The 21,112-nt window shown below is 46.8% G+C and overlaps 1 protein-coding gene and 1 long non-coding RNA gene across 2 annotated transcripts in view; one reads left to right on the forward strand and one right to left on the reverse strand.

The window, feature by feature from the left end:
- The window catches only part of MARCHF4 (membrane associated ring-CH-type finger 4), an 89,136-nt gene that overhangs the window by 36,826 nt on the left and 31,198 nt on the right, over nucleotides 1-21,112 (reverse strand). The gene's annotated exons all lie outside the window — the stretch shown is intronic.
- LOC121072192 lies at nucleotides 2,960-11,018 on the forward strand. The gene is made up of 3 exons (XR_005821052.1): nucleotides 2,960-3,076; nucleotides 5,373-5,503; nucleotides 7,243-11,018. It is a non-coding gene; the product is annotated as an uncharacterized LOC121072192 (long non-coding RNA).

The raw sequence follows: 21,112 nt of genomic DNA on the forward strand, positions 1-21,112 counted from the left end.
GATAATAAGCATTACATAGGGCTGATTTATTATCTGACTCTGCAATAACCTTTTGAAGATATACTGATTGGCAATTTGCATATTAACAGATACATCAACATTGAGGCAGTGTCAGATGTTATGCATGGCTATGTTCCACTCCAGAGGTGGCTGAATTTCAAACAGTGGCCAAAAGGAAAAACTCATTTGTATCCTTCAGCGTGAAAGATGCCCTATTGAAATATGAATTATTAGCCTCTCTGTTGTTGGTCTTTATTGTACACTATCTGATCACTTCTGCTCCCTCCCCATAGGTTTTGCTCTATCAGATATGGAACCCTTTTCTGCCATGTGAGGTTTCTCCTGCCACACCTGGATTAGATTATTTAATTCAGTCTCTGGGCTGCGAAGGGCCTTCCCACATATTCCTTAGCTAGGAATTAGGCTGCTTTCCTCCAAAGCAACACATCTGCTCCATAAAAACTTGCAGTTACCTTAGCAAGTTGTGTCCCTGCACAGGGAATGTCCAAGTGCCTCATCCTGGCTGGGCTTTTCTTTTGCCTTGGCAATGTCCGGCATCATCCTTCCCAGCCACCCTACCCCACTTCTTGGGGCACTGAGCTAAAAGCAACACTTTTTTTCCTTTCTTCCCACATTTAACACTCTTACCCAAAAGTCTCATCCCAGCTACCAGGTGTTAAAGATGGGTGACAGTGAGAGCTGTGGCTGCTTCCCACACAACACTAGCATCTTAGGCTGCTGCTGGTCTGCAAGCAGGTCACTAGCTGGCCTGTCAGAGAGAGAAGAGGGAAGACGGATGCTGTTCTCATCACTTTTCCCTGGGACCAAAATGGCCATGGGGTGAAACGGCTTGGAAAGATGAACAAGAAATATGTAGAAATTCAAGATTTATTTTTTTTTTTTTCTGAGTTAGTTGGCCTGGAAAGCCAGGGCTGGAAGTCCCAAGCACTGAAATCATAGAATCACAGAATGGTTTGGGTTAGGAGGCGCCTGAAAGATTGTGTAGTTCAAACCCCCTTGCCAAGAGCAGGGACACCTCTCACAAGATCAGGTTGCTCAAACCCCATCCAACCTTGAACACTTCCAGGGATGGGACATCCACAAAGTCTCTGGACAACCTGTTCCAGTGCCTCACCACCCTCATAGTAAAGGATTTCTTCCTTATATCTAATCTAAACCTTCCCTCTTTCATTTTAAAGACTTTTTAAAGACCCTTTGTCCTATCACTACACTCCCTGACAAAGGGTCCCTCCTCAGCTTTTCTGTAGCCCCTTTAGGTAACGGAAGGCCGTTGTAAGGTCTCCCTGGAGCGCTCTCTTCTCCACGCTGAACTCCCTCAGCCTGTCTTCATAGGAGGCTCCAGCCCCCTGATCATCCTTGTGGCCCTCCTCTGGACTTCTTCCAACACTTCCATGTCCTTCGTGTGCTCGGGGCCCCAGAGCTGAACGCAGGGCTCCAGAAGGTGTCTCACGAGAGCAGAGCAGAGGGGGACAATCACCTCCCTTGCACTGCTGGCCACGCTGCTTTTGGTGCAACCCAGGATACGGCTGGCTTTCTGGGCTGCAAGCGCACATTGCCACCTCATGTTGAGATTTCCATCCACCAGTACCCCCAAGTCCTTCTCCTCAGGACTTCTCTCAATCCACTCATCGCCTGGCCTGTATTTATGTTTGAGATATCCCCGACCATTGTGCTGGACCTTGCACTAGGCCTTGTTGCACTTCATGAGGTTGACATGGGCCCAGCTGACAGGCTTGAGAGGTGGGGCCTGACAGGGCCCTGAGATCTGTGAGTGCACCACTCCTGCACTTTGTTATTCTAGAAGGATTTTAAGAGGTTTTTGCAAGTTACTGTATCTTTTTCACCAGCCTTCGCAGAACTGGAATTGGTAAAGAGATGAGCAGAGAAATAATTGCTATTCACAGATGTGTATTACCTAGAGAAGTCCCACTAATTGTGAAGATTTGTGTTCAGGGCAAGGTAGCGTGTAATCAGCTACTCATCTGCTCTTTGGTGCTGAACACTGAGAAGTTGTGTCTGCAGAGCTGAAAGCACTCAGGCAAGACTAAAGAAACTCATTACCAGCCATCACCCTCCACGGCGATGCTGTGGGAATGGCAAAGAGCTTTGGCAGCCATGAGCTCTCCTCATGGCCTGCAGTGCCCCCATGCCAACATGGGCAGGGCCCAACATGGGCAGGCCCCAGCCCCTCCTGCAGCTCCAGTGGCGTTGGGTTTGGGGCAATTTCCATGCCCTGATCCTGGCTTTATCCAGGGATAATGATGCTTATCCACTGCACACAGCCGATCGGAGGCTTCATTTATCAGCATTTGTTGGGGGCTTTGAAATCTTGAATAAATGAGGCTGTTGAAGTGCAGGTGATTAAATGTGGCCAGCCACCAGACTGTGGGGAAAATGAGCTCTGCTGGCATGCATTTGCTGCCACGGCAGTCAGAGCATGTCCTGGCCTTGAGTAATGGGGCAGCCCATGTCTGCTCTGTCCCTTTGGGCAGCCCTGTCCACCTGTTTACGTGGAAAGTCCTTCAGAGCCCTGCCAACGTTGTATAGAAGGGAAATGATCCTCTGAGGGAAAAGAAGCTATCGTAGTATTGCATATCCATGTAGTCAGGGGCTTTTCTTGTTCAATACATTCACACACAAATCCTTAAGTCTGATTTCTGTGTTCTCGTTGAAGGGGATGGGCAGTAGCAGATGATTTTTTAATATTTTGTTTCCAAAATAATATCTTCCCTGATGCCATGCAAGCTTTCACAAAGTGCCAGCCTGCAGCTGCTGCAACACCACACACATCCAAAATGGGTCTCAGGACTTCCACCAAAGACTTCTCCTTAATTTAGTTATTAAAGACACTTGTGTCATGTCATTAGTCTCATTTCCCCAGCCTGGTCCCTCATTATTAGATGAACCTGAGCATCCCATGTATACCCTTTAAGAGCAGAAAGCAGGGTGCGTTAGGGTTTGGCTGAAACATCCTGTTCTTCAGATCTTCTCCAAGGTCTTGCTGCTCAGTAACTGCTTGGGATGGCTCTACATCAGAGCAGATGGGTTATTCAAGGTAAGCTTTGGGGCTGTAATAGTACTCTTTGAGGAGACCAAGCAACCAGTTCTCACACTTTCACAGAACTACTTCTTGACCTGTATTGTCCAAGGGACAAGTTCTGTCAGCAGCAGGCTAGAGAGGCTGTCTTGTTCTTTGGGATGTTTTCCTTAGGGCAATGACTGACAGGGCAATTTCCTAGACTTTTTTCCTATTCTCCTGGATGGCTTGTTAGATCTTATTTGGGTGGAAACAGAACTTGTTTCACTTCAGGGATGCTCAGAGCTGTCTGCCAGGCAAGTGCCATCTACCTAGAATGATTTTGGAGGATGCTCCTCAGCAATTGTTTGTCATCAATTCAATAGTAATTGGAACTAAATCACCCAGCTGTATTAGTGAACTAGGAACTTTACTGAATGATAATAACAGCAGTAAGCTGTTTACCAGTTTGAAGTTTACTTGGTTCCTCACAAGCGTGCAAGTTTAGAGCTGGTTGCTTTCAGTGGTTACCTGAGTACTGCTTGCCCTGATTCAAGTTTATGAAACTTGGAGGATTTAGCAGAGAATGGCTGTGCTAGAAGTCCTCCAAAAGGCTGGAGAGGAACAGGTAGCCCCAGTGTGAATGTGGCCTGCTGAGGGCTGCAGGACCAGGGAGGGAGACAAATTATTTAGCAAAGATCATGGAAAAGCAATGTGAGAAAGTGAAGAAATGAGGCCACCTTAACCTGGGTGATGCTCTTCTGGGCAGGGTTGTCTCCTTGCTCTGACTCTGGCCCACCTCCATGTATCATGAGCCATAATGCCTTTTCTAAGCTGCTTCTGTATTAGAAATAACAGCTCTATCCCTGTAGCCAGAGAAACAGGCCCAAAAGCATTTGAGGAAGGCTCTTCTGGAAAGAGCACAGCTGGTTTGGCTTTAGAGGGAAGGTGTTTCTTTAGTGTAGAGGTTTTTGTTGTTTTGCCCTGTACCTTGACTGTACCTCCATAGACCTGTCATCCTCCAGTCCTATCCACAGAGATCCCAGATGGTGGGGAGCAGATCTGGGCTGTGGGGAGAGGCCCTGGTGCAGGTGGACAGCCACACATCTCCCCTTGCTAACTGAGAAATCACCTGTACTTTAAGAGTTTGGAGACTACTTTGAACAGGCAGATAAAAGATTGAAGAGACTGCTTCAGCAGCCAGCTCCAGCCTCCTGTTATTGCATGTCATATCAATTTGCTTGCAAATGTGTTCTGCTTGCTATAAAATCAGTTCAATTTGATGCCCCAACTTCTTCTGGAAACCTCTCTACTTTGCCACTTAGAAACTTGCTTATAAGTTTCCAACTTAAATTCATTCCAGTTGTACCTCTACCCACTGTATTCCTGTTGCAAAATATTTTGGGGGGCTCGAACAGCTCTCTTCCTTCCAGAGCTCCCTGTTAGGAAATTGGGTCCCCTGTCAGCATTTACTTGTCCTTGGACCCACTGCTCATGAGTTTAGACCTTGCTGTGTTTGTCTGTAGTCTGCTCCTGGGCTGAAGCACTCTTTTAGGCATGGGTGATCTGTGCCTTTACTATCCTTGCCCAGCCCTCCCAGCTGCCAGACAGAGACATTAATACTGCCCAGATGATGCAGGGGACTGTTTTTTCACCATGTTGCAGGATCATACTTGTGTTTTTTCAGCCCATAAGCACTGTGGTCATTCAAAAATACCTTGATGTTCAACTATTCCACCAAGGTCTTTCTCTGTGTTACAAGTGAGCTGATACCAGGCTCCTTCAAGGAGCTCAGTTACCTTTTCTCTGCTGTTCTCAATTTTCTGGGGGCAGAAATGTCTGACACAAGGAAATGAACATCTCTCTTCCTATGATGTGTTGCAGGACTTTACAGTAGCAAGTGTAGGAATATTATTTGTACTGTACCTTGTGTATCAGAGCCCTGTGAGACCAGCCTACTTCAGAAGTTATCTCAGGGGAAATCTCTCATGTTTATCAAATTTCTAATATTTGTGCATTAGGGACTTAGGTTTTATGAGAAGGTACCACACCTCTGGCATTGCTCACCAGTAGATCAGCCAAAGTCCCATCTGGGACTGAACCCTGAGCTGTTCCCTTGCATGCTGCCTCCTTTAGTGGCAGAGCAAGGATCTGAGCTATTCCTAAAGCACAAAGTGTCTTTATATGGCAGAAACCCCTGGTTACAGGGAGGTTTAAAAACAAGAGGAAAAGCATGAAGTGGCACAGCAGCAAAAGTCCAGGTGAGCTGAAGATTTCCTTCAACAAAGCCCTCTGTTATGCCTCTGTGGCATTATATGGTCTGTTTCCTCCTAAGGTGTAGTGATGCTCATACCCAGGAGGTGGGGGACCAGTGCCAGGGGAACCTGCACTTCTGAACAGCAGAATTCCTTTGTTTGCTGCTCATTGGTTCAAATATTGGATCGTCCAAATAATTCATTGCAGAAGGTAATTAAACAGTTCCTTTCATTTTCCACAATTATCTTATTCCTGGTAAATCTTTTTTTTTTTGCTGTGCTGTAATTCAATGTGTGTGAGACAAATGTACCAATTAACTAACTGCTTCTAAATTTACTCAGTGCAACAAAAGGGAGCTTAACCTGGCTGTGGCTGAATTTGGATGACAGGCACTCTGAGAGGCGGGTCAGGGCATGGGGCCAAACGAGGACCTGGCCATGTCCTCCATACCTCTCCAGCTGCTTGTGCATGTGGGGCAGGGCACTGAGCTTGCTGACACAGATTTCCAAGAGCCTTCTGGACCCCTTTTGTGCATCGCTCCCCCAAACACATCAGCAAAGGTGCTCAACTACTGGTGCTGGAAAAAAAAAGTGGATAGTGAATGTGTTTCCTAGAACTTTTTTTTTTTCCTCCTAGTGCAAGGGCATAATACCCAAGCTGATGATGGAATCCCCCATGGTTTGGATGAATTTGGCCTTTGGGTTTCTGTGCTCTGTCCTAGCACATCAATGCGTCTGGTGCCCTGCTCCATGGCTAGTTAATGGAGATGGGCTGTGCTTATTCTTCAGTGAGATGTCTTTCATGTTACGGCAAGGAAAAACCCTGAGTCATGGGCATGCCCAATCCAGCTGTAGTTGGATGAATTGCCTGGTTAGCTTCATGCTCTGGCAAAGAGCGGGGCAAAATCCAAAGAGCTGCCACCAAAACCAGTGCCTGTGGCCAATATCCCAGATGTCCTGAGTCTTCTGGGATGGACTGCAGAAAGAAAACCAGCTTTTCAGCACATAATTTACATAATTATTCATGCTTTTTCTTGTCCATGCTGCCATGGCTTATGAAAGTGTGAGGACACTCTAGGGATGGAAGTAGAAATTTAAGCTGTAATCCTTGCAGTTTTAGACATATTTTAAAAATATCAGTGCATCACAAGAGTAACTGACCTTTCCACGTCCAAGATGCTGGTTGTGTGTGAAAGGAAATGTTAGAAAGGATGGAAGAAGTCTCTATCCTGATCTCCATCAAATTCAACAGCAAAACTCCTAGTGACTGCTGGAAATGGGACCTTGAAGGAAGTGTCTCCTGCTGAAATGCTCTGAGGATATTTTAAAAACCAAATTAATAAATAATTGAACCATCTGCATCAGAGTCTGTAAGTGGAGTGACACATGGAGGGTGTCTGTAAATGGAACAGCTTCTAATATGCAGGGTAAAATACACATTGGAATGGATTTTTTTCCTTAAAAGACATAATTATCAATTTGCATCTATATTGCAAGCACAATGAGAGGCCCTGCCTGAGAGATGGGTTGTTTTCTCCTAAGAAATGAACACACAAGTGGTAAAATATTGCTCCTGCCCTACAGGGGTTACCATCGTATTAATAAAACAGACCAGGGTCAAGAACAATACCAAGGAAATGGTTTGCCTGAGGCCATGCAGCAGATCAGCCTCCCATTTCCTAGAGTCCAGCTGGGCTCCTTGTCTTTTTGACAGAAGACAGTGTTGCCTCTAAAGCTGCTAATATCTGTTGAATCTCCTCCCATCACCACCAGGCACCTTCTGCCCTGGACTGGAAAACTGCATTTTAATTAGCATCCCTCTTGGGGTTGCAGTAGTGGTTGGAGCTGATGTTTCACACCAGCAATCTTTGTAAGAACAGGGTCATACCAAAAGCTCACAGAGGTCACTTCTGAACTACTGAGTTTAATAGCTCCCAATCCATTTTTCAGGTGTTTTTTTTCACTCCTGCAACATCCTGAGGAAATGAGTTGCCTAGCTGATGCACTGTGGGATCACTTTCCTGTTACTGTGTTCAGACCAGGTATCTGGACATCCTTTGGTTTAGATTTGAAGAAGCAGTGAATAATTAATTGTTACCAGTTCTCTTCTTCCACTCAACCCTTAATTTTATATTTATATCCTATAGTCCCCCACTGTTATTCCTTTGCCAAGTCAAGGTGATCGTTATTTAGCTGCCTTCTGTCTAGAAACATAGCAAAGGAAGGTAGTGTATTTTGGGGAAAAGTTTCATTTGCATAACCTATACATAGCAACAACATCAGCCTTTTTTAAAAACCTGAAATAGAGAGGAATATTGAGAAAGGCACTGACAGCAAGAGAAATGCTTCAATTGAGAGATACAGAGGGTGAGATTTATCACATCCAACATGCAATATTCCTGTGCAGACATCTCTATCTCAGGCTGTCTCCCCGTGCCCCTGATTTAGGGGCTAGCCAAGACAGGTGAAAGGGGGCAGGGTTGGTTTGACTTATTTTTGGTGAGATGATTCCTGCCCTGCAGCCCTAATGGAGGCTGAGGCAGATGCAGGCACCTGCTTTTTGATGTGATGATACTCAAATAAGACTCAGGCTGTGAGCTGTAGCAGTAACTTGTAAGTAGCCATGGCCAATGAATTAGTTTTGATGCTCCCTCACTGTGCCATATCTGTTATTAATCCCTGAGTAATCACTGAGAATAGTGCCCTGGGCCAACCCTGCTTGGTTTCTGGACATTTCTGGAAGTATACAGGATGCAGCGTGGTCACCTTCCGTTGTGTGCCTGGAAATTTTTCTTCTTGGATCTCAATGGCAGAAATTCGATCAAGAAATCTGAAATGTGATGTTTTTAGTTTTTTTTTTTTTCCTGCACAATCAGGCTGAGTAGGATTTAAATTTTTTATAAATGCAAAGATATTTTTGATCAGTTGACATCTCATTTATACTAATTGTCTTTGAATATAATTAGCTTTCATAGGGATAAATTTCCTCATTTTTAGATTGTAGATGAAATTACACTATATGTATATAAAGCGGGAGATGAACTTTCTGGAGCAGTTGATTCAATATATCTTTACTGCAAATAATGCCCTTTATATTTCTGGGAGAACAAAGAAGAAAATCATCTGTATCTCACCAGTTCTTTTGCTGCTCTCACATGAGCAAACAAAAACAGCAGCATTAGCATGAAGCAGATGCTAAATACATCAAATACATGCCAAAGGCCCAGAAAACGTTCTTACGGTAGCAATGTGAAGTATTTGCAGTGATAAAACTATAAAGGGTTAGAGCATCCCCTTAAAAAAGGGAAGGTTCCACCTGGATGTTAGAAGAGATATTGCTGCCAGGAACAGCCAACCCCTAAATTCAGACACCTGCACAAAGAGTGGGACAGTACCAGGGCTGTCCCCATGACTGGACAATTACAGTGGTGCCAGGAGATGCAAGCAATGTAGAACCCACAGCATCTCTCTCCAGATCCTGCTCTGACCAAGGCAAGGCTTGTAATGAGGACTTTGACCAAGCAAAAGGTTACAGATGATGGGAACCAAAAATGTGGGAGAGCGTGGAGGATTGGGAAATAGTGGGTGCTGCCGTATGGCTCACATCATTTCACTTTCCTCTGCTTTATCTCATGTGTTTCTGTGTGTCTACGCAAATGCACAAGAAGAGAGGAACCAAAGGGCTCATCTTCACCAGGATGTAACCAACTTATCTCTAGTCTCAGCACTACCAGCTCTCACCACATAGGAGCACGAGTGGAGTCTCCTGTTATTATCTATACCCAGATCCTTCATCTGCAGGGGTGGCAAAGCAACATTTGTGAAAACCATGGCTGCCTTTTATGCTCTGTGGTCTTACAGCCTTAATCCTGAAGGGTAAGAAGTTGGTTTTCAAGGGCAGCTTTCACCCCAAAGCACCTGACCATCCCCTGCCACAATCCCAGACTGTGGGTTGGAGCCAGGTGGCCACTGAAGTCCCTGTGGGAGATTTGGGATGGGGAGTGCAGATGGCAGCTCTGGCTTGCCACTTCTGGCAGATTTGATAACAGTTTAATCCTTGTGCAATGCCTCTTCTCTGCATCCAGGCATTCAGTGAATGTAAAGCAGAAATAAAAGAGTTGCCTCATTAAAATCTGATCACAGAAACGAAGATAATAGCCCTGTCTTTGTGAGGTGGATACAAAGTCACGTGAGCCCCGGCAAGGAGGGGGAAATGATAGATGGAGTTAAATTTACCTCCTGTCCCTCAGACACCCCCCGCTCCTATGCAGCTCCATCGGCGGCTGCTGTCAGCACGTAATGTCTCCGGCAGTAATGAATGACTGACAGCATGGCATGAATCCCTGCTGGAGAGCTGCCACTCAGGGGCTCTCAGGAGGAAACGCGAGAGGAACCTGATTGAAGAAATAACCCCTGACGCTGGTCTCTGGTGATTCACCTCCCCACCCTCATCAGCAGATCCAGACGCTCCTGCTGAGGGCTCGCGGCCTGGAGTCGTGTGGCCGGGAGCATGTTTCTGCCTCTCCCTGCTCAGCGCAGACACCTCCACCCCTGTGGGCTGAGCCCTCTCCTAACTCCTGGCTGAAGGTTCAGTTCTTCTCCTGACAGGGCCTCTCCACGTGGGCAGTTGCTGACCAAGGTTTAAAACAGTGAGCTGGAAAGGAAAAACCTTTATTTTTTTCCCATTTTCAGAGCCCTGAGTTCACCGATGCTGTGAATGTTCTGGGTTTTCAGAAAGGAAGCAAAACCTGAGCGCTCAGGGGATAAATTCCTGGAAAAGTCAGGCAGCACTTAATTTTCAGATCTGAAGAAAGGGAAGGAACACAATGGAAGCCTGGATCTTAGAAAAACCTGTTCAAAGAGCCTCTAAAAAGGCCTACAGCCCCAAGATTTAGCACCAGAAAAGAATGGCTTTTAAACACACTGAACTCTAGAGACCTGCCCTGGGTAGTGTTGTTAGAAAAAAATGGAAAGTCAGAGAAGATCCTAACAGGAGGAGTCCAAAAGCTGCTGAGTTCAACTCTGAAGCCCTCCCCAAAGGGCTGCCCACATTAAATCTGTCTGACTTGGGCTTCAGCTGCAGCCCCGGCAGGCTCTGGAGCTCAAAGCAAAGGTCAGGCCCAGAGCACAGCCCCCAGCTGGTGCTGTGGGGTTTGACTCGATGTGGGGCTGCAGTGGGTGCGGACCGAACCTCCCTGCTGTGTCTGAGACCCTCCAGGGGCTCCTTGCGCAGCTCCTCCTGCACTGCCACGTGTGCAAGGGGAGAAAGGACAGCTTCCTCCTTTCATGGCTGGGGACAAGGATGGGGGCACAATGCCCAGGCTGATGGATTTGGGGGATGTGAGGTGATTGTCCACAAGGTGCTCCACAGACACTTTCTTGTCTTGCTACAATGAGCAAGGGCTTTCTGACCACCCCCTTTACAGCCCTGTTTCAGAACTTAGAAGACCTCAGCACCCCATATCTAGGTATGGAGGGTGCAGGCCTCTCAGGAGAGCAGGTGACCCAAATTAGGCCTTTTCCCCCTGAACTCAAACATTGCAGTGATTTCCAGCTGGCTCTGAGTGATCCACCAAAATCCCACAGGTGGTTAGGGGACAGTTGGGTTCCTACCCTTGTTTCCTCTCTAAATGAGCACCTTAAATTACTTCTTATAATGTTAACACAGGACAGTCACCTCCAACATTGACCATTGCAGAGCCAGGAGTGAAGAAAATCATTTAAAATCAATTTCTCTGTGTGCCATAAACTGGGTCCAGTCTGTGATACCGGCACCAGGATGCAGAGTATGCAAATGAGATCATTAGTCCTCACATGAAGCAGGGCATATGCTATGCTCCAGATGCTGCAGCTGAAACATTGCAGATCTCTGGTCAGCGTTTGGCTTTCCATGTTGGCAAGTTTCCATCGGCCACGATGCCAGACGGACAACTTGACAAGTCTCTCACAGCAGCATCCCCTGGCCACAGAACAGCTCACGAAAGTGCCTGGCCACCGGTGCCTTCGACTGCAGCAACTCTTCGGCTGACTGGTGAAAAGAGAGCGTGCACTTGGTAGAAAATACGGTCTACGGTGACTGTAAATACTGTGTGAATTATTAATTTGCTGTTTACTAACTTCAATATTTTTCTATTCAATTATTCTCTATAGATAGAGCAAGGGACAGCTCTGATTTTTAAATAATACACAAATTATTTTTTGTACGTATTTACAGGAAGAATTTTTTCACATCTATTTTCCTTGAATAGATTTTATTTGATTCATGTTTTATTAAAACATCTGTTCAATAATTAAGGAGGGTATATAATTATATGGAAGGCTACCGAATGATTCCTATTGCAGTATTTATTAACACTGTATTGAAAAATATAACCCCTCTTTTTTGAAATGTTTTCCAGAACTGCATCATAGCAGTTTATATGAAGGGTCTACCACTGTTCCCAATTTCCCAATGGGGAAACCGAGTCATGGGAGGAGTAGATGCCTCAGGGGACTAAATATGGACTTGAGAGTCAAACCCAAAACACAGAGCAGATCTCCAGCCACCAAACACTGCAATCTCCTGTAGTATTTTATAATGTATAATATTGTATCCCATATAATAGCCCCAGCACACAGAACCTCTGTGAACAAAGCAATAAGCTGCTTGGCAAAAGGAGTGTGGATAACTGGCATCCTTTCTGCTCTTACCGGCATTCAGCAGGCAGCTACTGGCCTCAGCATTTGATGAGACAGGTCCCAAATCCTCTGTGTGGATGACATTTAAACACAAATGGCCTTAAAAGTTATCCAGGAAAACTCGCTGACTCAGGAAAAGGAGTGCTTCATGTTTAGGCTGAGCCCAATTGCACATGCTGTGATGTAATTTGTTCTTCATAATACACAACTCATTTAAGGCTCTGCAAGCTGTGAAACACTTAAATCAGTGAGAGGGAGACTTTAAATCCATGCAGAGTGTGACTTTGAATGCTGCGACTGAAACACGGTGGAAAAGCCTTTGCCTGAAGAGGCAGGGAGCTTGCAGTTGCTCTGCTTCGTGCTGGACATCAGAAAACCAGCCTGGTAGAGAACTGGACCAGGGGCAACACCTGCACGGAGCTAGGAGGGGCCTGATTTTGCAGAGCAGCCTGCACGTCACCTCCTGGAGAAGGTTTGCTTTCCTGCGCTCCTTGTCCATAGGGAATTAGCCCCCCAGGGCGGAGCCGCTCACTTATTTTTGCTGTGAGGCCTGTGTTGCGTGAGCTCCGTTCAGTCCTTGCTGTGAATTTCAGAGTAAACACATACAAAAATCTCTGCTAAATTGGATTTGAGGAAACCTAGCCCACCCTCTGGACTTTCATATGAATGATCCACTTCCTAGACCATTTCTGGCTTCATTTCATAGCTTTATGAATGTATTTCCAAGGGGCTCATGACCCCACTGTCTAAGAAAAGCCCTAATTTGGGACCTACTGATCCAGAGGTCACAGCTCTGGTGTTCTAGACAATGTAGAGAGCAGCTTGACCCTACTTGCAGCTGGAGACTTACTGATGCCAAGGCTGATCTTTATGGGGAACTTGATCCTGGCTTCCTTTCTGGAAATATGAGACCTTTATGGACTGTACTCGTGTGGTACTGAGGGAACAATTTATGGGAAGCTCCACTGCTTTCTGGCAGACAAACAAAAGGGGCAGATCCTGCCTGAATGTCCTTGCTCCTACAGTGCTGGCATGGGAGCAGGTGTAAATCACTGTGGTGCTGAGGAGCACAGGGTCTTGGTTCAGTCCCAGTTGACTCTGGACCTGCCACAGCACAACAGAAGCACAAAACCAGTGCCAGGACTGCAAACTAGCAGGTAAAATTCAGCTTTTGTTAATGGTTTAAGCACATCCCATAGGCCTTCCCTTTGAGCATGGAGCCACCTTGCACCGGGGAGAATGCAGAGACATGGGTGGGTGGGAAGATGTCTGTGGCACAGGGCACTGGGTCTTAGTCCTGCCCAAGGAGCCCTTTCAGTCCACTAAGCTGCCATCCCCTCTGGCTGTAGTGCTCCTTGCACGCCATCCACTCTCATTCCACCAGATGCACAAACCTAAAGTCATTGCTGTAGAGAAACCAGAAGATCATGCATCTCTGCTGAGCCAGAGCAGTGATCTAAGCATGGTTTCTCACCTCCTCTCTGATCTTCTCCCCTGTTCTCTGCAAAAAGCTCAGCAACACCACAGTTATCACTGTTTGGGAGCAATACTGCTGTGGTCACTGTGACATAACCTGGAGCTTGGTAGTCTGATAATGATGATGATGCTCAGCTGCCCATGCTGCTTTGGATGGGGTTTCCATTCCCCCCACCTGGGACCACTAAGCTTTCACCTACGAGCTGATGTAACAGCTCCTTTCCCAAAATGACACCGCTCCCAGGCAGTGCTGCTCATTTCCTCCCCGTCCCAAAGGGATGCTGTGGCGTGCTGGATAAGGCGCTCTGACTCGCAGAGCTGCGCCTTCCTCGTCAGTTGGGAGTGCTTATAATTACAACTCCCATTATAGTAAATCATGTACGCAGTCCTGTAAAACATGACACTTTAATCCTATTAATTGCTGCGTTTCCATTTCTTGCCAGTTATTTACCCTTCCCTCCCCCACCCCCAAACACCCAAAGCCAAAAAAAGAATTTATTCAGTCAAACGTGTCGTGTGGCACATGAGAGCCCACACTTCACTGGCTGGGTTTGGGGCTCCTGATATGCTGTCCCTAGACCTCTAAGGCAGGCACAATTCACACAGGGTTGTAGGGTCCTCCTCCCAGCTGCCAGCAAGGTCTGCCTGTCCTGTGGGATGGGGCTCTGACAAAACCCAGCCTCGCTGACCCCAGATGTTTCTTCCTCTTCCCGGCCCTCCTCAGCCTCTGGAGGGTGCATGAGTCCTCCGTGCAGGTGTCTGGCAGCTTAACTAGAACAAGCTACGAGCTGAGACCTGTTTCTGGTCCCCAGTGCTCAGCTCTGCCTCTTGGTTGATTCCCCACTCCCACTCCAGCCCCCGCAGACTGCCAGGAAGGAGCATGCTAGCTTGCCAGGAAAATGGGTAACAGCACCCCAAAGTGACCTACAGCCTCTCTGCATGTACTTTGCAGGCATAGGTGGGTTGGTCCCTATCTCCTGCCCAAATTTCAGCTTTCTTCCTAGGAGCAAATCCCTGTCCTTCTGTTCACTCATTTCCTGAACACTGCCAGTGTCTGGCCTGTTTGACCTGTTGTGTCTTTGGTGGCAGTCACCTTCTGCTTCCCTTCCACCACCAGCACCATCAGCTGCAGGAACCTGAGTCCTGCCCTCAAAGCCCTTTAAGTGGAAAATAATGCAGCAGATGCAAAAGAACTACACGTAGCAAAGATTGAATGGGTTTAAAATACTAATAATTTTTGTGTCTGGAGCATATGTGAGGACTCCGAGGGGTTTTGCAAATGATGGTGAGGCTCTGATCATGTTGTGAGGTGGGAAGACAAAGAAACTGTTCAAACAGAGATGGAAGCAAAGGGAAATGACAGGGAGCTAGGAAGGGGATGGGGGTCCTGCCCACCTTTGTTTTCCTCCTTCTTGCCTACACATGGGAGATCTCACTGGGTTCAGAGCAGAAAAAAAAAATAGAACTCCAGGCCTCAGCCCCACATTTAAGTGAGTTGTTCTCCACCCCATATGAGAAAGAGCAGAGCGGAGCAGACAAAAGCACGACATGGAGATCTTCTCCAGAGCCAGGCGCTAGCACAAGAGCCCCAAGTGCTGCATCTGACTTTTCTAATCCCTCACCAAGTGGACTTTCATCATACTCATAATTAAGGGGATAATAATTTAAACAGATAGCTGAATACCCAAATCTGCTAATCCTTCAGTGGAGCCTCTTTCTTTTAATCTTTCTCTGAGTCACTAATACTTAAAAATGTAGCCAGGCACCCACTGCCCTCATTAAAGGGAAACTTTAGCCTCCTCCCCTCGGCCTCGGAGCCATGCCAGGGATGTACGAGGGCACAAAGGCAGCCCTCTGACTGCTCGAGACATGCAGGAACTTTGAAAACCGTGGGACCGGGCTCGCTTCGAGACCGATGTCACAACAGAGGCTGGTTGTCATGGTAACAGGTTATCAGCTATCAAAAACCATCCACAAAAAATAGACATCACATGGAGTGATGGCAATGGGGGGGCAGCAGGGAAGGGGATGCCAAAGGGTGGCTTTGTCCCTGGGTGAGGGGAAAAGCAGAGGGAGGCCCATCCTCTGCAACGGGAGGCACTGATGGCTGTTAATCCACCGCCCTCCTTTGTTCCCACGTGGCTGCCAGTGGGCAAAGGACCAGGAAGGCTTTTGAGAGCAGAAGAGGGGAGATGCAGGCATGCAGGCTCCTGATCCTGATGGGCAACTCGTACTTCTCCAAGCCTTCTGCTCCATTCAACCAGCAAGCTGTTCCTTTGCTATCATTTCTGCTGGCACAATGGGCCATCCTGCTCGTCCTGTGACAGTGCTTGGTTTGCCACCAACATGGGCCTTTTGCACATCTCCTCCAGCCCTTTTGTTAGTGCCCCAGCTACCGTGTTACCACAGCGGGGAGCTCTGTTGTTGGGACCAGCAACACCAGTGCTAGCACCTGCCAGGCAGGAGCTGATGTACTTGCTGGGCTAGGAGCAGCCACAAGTGGGAAGCCATTGTAAATTAATTGGATGCGCCATGTAATAGCACTAATCACAATCAATATATTAGATAGAGATGCTACTGCTGCTGCACAGTCTCTGCCAGATAACAAATACACCCACACGTCCCAGCGCAGCCACACACAGTCCTCGGGACCCCCAAGCTCCATGTCTGATCTTCCTGGGCTGTGTGCAGGCTTGTGGCAACAGCACTGAGCAATCTTTTGGCCTCTGCTTCTGGCATCCTGCTGATCTCCTCTCCCCTGCCTTCTCCTGGGTTCATCCTTCCAATTTGCCTCCCCTGCATTCCTTGTTTTTTTTTCCCAGTGATGTAATTTGGAGAGCTGCTCTGAGAGGCACCCGTCTCATCCACACACGCCTCCATCTCCAGGGCTGGTGAAGGCTTCAGGAAAGGCTGGGAATGAGACCTTGATGTGCTGTTGTGTAGGTGGGCAGTGAGCGCTGTGCTGCTCCTCTTGGAGGCATTGAGAGGCCCTCTGCCCCACCAGACAGGCATGGCAGCCTTAGCCAGCACCAAGTGAAAGTAAAGACTTGCTAAAAATGCAACACGCTCACACCACTCATCTCAATTACTCTTCCCATGTTTTCCTGAGGAGCAAACACCACCTTCTCTGCTTGTGATGTCCCTCATCCCAGTTGCAAGGATTTTGTGCTGGAAGGGCATCTGCAGCCGAGGAAAGGGTCCTTCCAGAAAAACTCTCCTCCCTTCCTACACACACCACCACAACCACACTGCATAAGCTGGAAGGGTAATGCTTTTTCTCTGGCAGCTGCCACAGCAGAAATAAGAGGCATCTTTGAGATATCAAGATTTCGTTTCAAAAAGGAATGGTTTTCATGGCAGGCACAGTGTCTAAATGTAAGACGCCTGTTCTTGCTTCAAGTCCATCTCTCTCTGACATACACAGAAAAGAAACCACAGACATACCAAAAATTTTGACAGAGATAATGACCAGCCCAAGTTTAAAAACAGAAAATCCTGCCTTAATCTTTAGTTAAAAAAAAAAAAAAAGGAAATCTAAATGCATTCCATTAAAAGCAGACAAGAGGATACAAAAAAAATGCTTTTTCAGGCTAAATAATAATAAAAAAGATTAAAAAAAAAAAAACAATTTGGCAGAAAAGCCTAGTGAGTCATTTAATGCTCTCCATGCAGCTGGCAGGGGCTGGGTAATTTATACCTCTCCACAGCACAGGCTGAGGACAGGGCGCACTCAAGCCATTAAGTGTTCAGCTGGGAAGACCTGAGGGCTCTTTCCCAACTCCATGCTGGAGCTGAGGAGACGTTTGTTACCTGCGCTGTGGCTGTGACAAAGCCGGCTGGGAATGTGTTTTTGGTGGTGGACAAAGCCGCCTGTGCAATGGGTCCACCGTGCCCTGGGAAGGCTGTGCCAGCTGGGCAGGAGCTGGGAGTCTCATGCACAGGGTGTCAGTAGGCCCAGGGGAAAGGATGTTGCAGGAGAACACTGGGTAAAGTGGGCTCAAAGAGTCCATGTGGTCTCTCACCATGCCTGAAGGGATAATTGCATGTCAAGTTGGCTCTGAGCCTGATGAAGGCCAGCAGTGCCCTCTGAAGGAAGGAGGGACACAAAATGGCCACTCTGAGGCGGACCAGCATGGCCCCCTGCTCGGCTGCCCTTCTACCACCTGTTTTGTACCCCGATGTGTTGAGCTGTGAGGTGGCTGGAGATGCCTCTAGATGGAGAGATCTGCTGCATCCTGTGGGGCAACAGAGGACTGCTTCCCAAAGAAACCAGCTGTGCTGCTGAGAGCTCAACCATCAGCCTCCCCAGAATTACTGGAAAAGCAACATTTATGTGACACAAACCATCGTGGCTTTGCAGGAGGAATAGTACCTTCACTTAGTGGAGGGTGACATGGAGGTGGGTTGTGCCCTGCAATGAACCTACAGCAGAGCTGGGCAGTGGGCCCTTACACAGCTGGCTGATACTCAGCAAAGAGTATGATGCTGAAGCCTGGGTGGAACAAAGAGAGAATGAGAGCTTGAGAAATAGCATCTGGTGCCCCTTGATTAGGCCTGTGCAGAGAGCTTGATTCCCAGGTGCACTTCCTGGGAGTGTTTTGCTTATTTTCTAGCAGAGGACTTTAGGTACATTCATAACTTCAGGTACTGGAGAGGTCGCACTGCCTTGCACAGATGGCTGAGGGACAATGGGACCATCACTTGAGGCTACCTCTGAAGAGCCTGCACTAGTTAGAGGTAATTAGCTACAGCTAAGACAAAACCCACTTGTCTGCCGATTAACTGGGGTTGTCCTTAGATAGCCGTATCTTGGCAGACCACCAGTTGCACAGCGAGTGGAAGTTTAAATATGGACCTGAATGACTTGTGTCTTGTTTTTCTTCTTGCTGTGAGAACTGAGGCAAAGCCAGGATGTGGCACTGGCGTCTGCTTGCTGTGCCATTGTTTGCAAGACAAGGAGCTGGACCAGAACAACTCTCAGCTCCGCTCTACACCTCCTGACAGCAGACCAGGCTATTTTGGTGTGATGAAAAGCATGTGTGGAGACCTAGACCCTTCCCATATTTAATGCTCTGTGTTAAGAGGAACATTTCTTTATCTGGATGTAGATTTCAAAAGATGAACTAATTTATAGCTCTAGTTTTTGATCAGGAAGAAGAAACCAGAGATGATGAAATAGTCATAAGTTTGAAGTTATTTTTATTTTTGCTAGTGGATGACTTGAATGACTAAAACAAACAAACCCAGCTGGAATTTATCAGCTGTATATAAAGAAATATGTACTTAATGTTGGGATCTCAAATCTTCTCTCAAGTAAAACCTTATCTTACCTTCTTCCTACCTGTAGCCAGCTTATGTGTTATCTTTGGCAAATGGGTGCTGGGTGTGTGAACAACAGGATTACAGGCTCTGGGGTATATGCTCTGGGAGGCTGATACATACGACTTTTCTGAAATGACCATTTATATAGAAGAGACTTTGAACTTGAATAGATCAAGTCACACGACACACAAAAAAAGCCTGAATCCTGAATAAAGGAGTCAGGCTCCTCACAAAAGTAGTTTGCCATTCCTTATTATTCTTACTGAGAGGCTCTACTTTGGACTCTCCTTTGCTGCTAGAAGCTCTTTTCCAACCACAAGCAATTTCTCCTGTTCACTGAATACCCAGCTTATATCTCTCTTTCATGCTGTGGTTTGCCACCCCCAGCAGAGCCAGAATAACCTATCTTCTCTCCTTCAGACTTTGCTTTCTTAGGCTAAACATGTCGCTGATGACTTCCTCTCATCATGTGGGGTCTTCATGCCCATGGCCACCTCAGAAGCCATCCTCTGCCCAGGCTCCCCCATGAGCTTGCCCATGCCATGGTCACTATTTCTTTGACTCTGCAAAGAAACCCTTTTATTTTTACACCTTGTGTTTTCCCAGCCTTCTCACATTCTATGATTTTAAGGTGCAAAAAGGAACATGAATCCATACAGGTATATACTGTGAACGCCCCTGATCTCTGTGTGGAAAAGGTAGTGGCAGAAGATTTCCTCAAAGCTGAGCAGTCCTTTCTGTAGTCTTAGTAGGTATAGCATTCACAGGCCTCCTCAGGCTTGAAGTTATTACCCATGACTTGAAGTAGGAGTGGCTGAACTTCCTATCCTGTGTGTTTTGTAGAAGCCCAGCAGGGCATGGAGGGGGCATTTTAACCACCACAGGAGTGCTGACTTCTAAGGACCAACACTGATCCACTCTTCCTGCCCAGACACCTAATTATCTCATTGCTTATTAAGAAATATACCATGTGTTAAGTTACATATTTGATTGACTGTGGTAAATGCATTTAGTTGGGATTTATAATCAGACAGGCGGCTCCTTAAACTCCTTCTCAGCATTCATAAGGATTAATTATTTTTAGTCTGAACATTGTCCATAACTGAGTGTACCTGCACTTCAGCTCAGTGGGTAACATACCTAATACATTTCACTTCTGTGCTAACAGGACAGAAAGGGAATTGGGCCCTGTTTTTGCAGGTGGTATTTGCACAACTCCACAATTAACATGTAGCCTTGTATCTGCTGAGCTTCACACACTAGGCGTAAAATCCTGCAACCACTTCTCCATTACATGGTGTGACACACAGGAGGCATTCCCTGGGCTGCTGCCCAACTGTCACCATATCACCCCCTGGGAAAGGAGATGAATTATTCTGCAAGGTCCAATGCCACCTGAAGGCACTGAATTTTCTGCTCAGTGTATATCTTACCTACATGACACTTGGATAGGAGGTGTCCATATGTCAGTAGGTACCTAGAAACATGGTAGATTAGGGCCCAAAGCAGAGAGGTGACAGACTGCTACTAAAAGTAGTAATTTACCCTTGGTGCTACCAGTGTTGGTAGGCCTCCAACAATTTAAAATCTCTAAGGAGAGATGTAGGCAGACTGCAAGAGCAGTGAATTCCCCAGCCTGGCAAGTGGCCAGCAGATTGCTGTTTGGATGCCCTTTCACCAGGACACTGTTCTTTGGATGTGTACTGGGTCGGGCTGGGATGTTAACTTTCCCTGCAGCAGCCCATACAGTGCTGTGCTCTGCACTTGTAGCTAAAACAGCAATGGTATCACACCAGTGTTGTGTCTGCTGCTGAGCAGTGCTGGCACAGCATTAGGACTCTCTCTAACTCCCCTAGGGGTGGGCAAAGATGTAAGAAAAGAAACATCACCAGGGCAGCTGACCTAAACCAACCAAAGGGATATTCCATACCATATGATGTCACACTCAGCAATAAAAGGTGGAAAAAGGAGGAAGAGGGGAGGGGCGGGCTCTCGTGAAAACGTCTGTCCTCCTCCCGAACACCGGCTACGTGCGTTGAGGCCCTGCTTCAAGGACTTGGTCAAGCATCGCTCATTTGTGGGAAGTAGAGAGTAATTTCTTTCCTCTGCACTTCCACGTAGCCTTTACTTGTTTTGTTTAGTTTTCCCTTTCCCCCTCCCTTTTCCCCTTTCCTTTTTTCCCCTTTAGTTAAATTGTTAATTGTTTAGTTAAATTGTTTAGTTAAATTGTTTAATTAATAATAATCTTTCCTTAATAATTATTTTTTTTCCTTTAATTAAATCATCCTTATCTCAACCCGTGAGTTGTTCTTTCCTTTACTTCTTCCCCTCCTCATCTAAGGAG

This window comes from Cygnus olor, chromosome 6 (assembly GCF_009769625.2).
Source record: "Cygnus olor isolate bCygOlo1 chromosome 6, bCygOlo1.pri.v2, whole genome shotgun sequence".
In the NCBI taxonomy this organism is placed as follows: Eukaryota; Metazoa; Chordata; class Aves; order Anseriformes; family Anatidae; genus Cygnus; species Cygnus olor.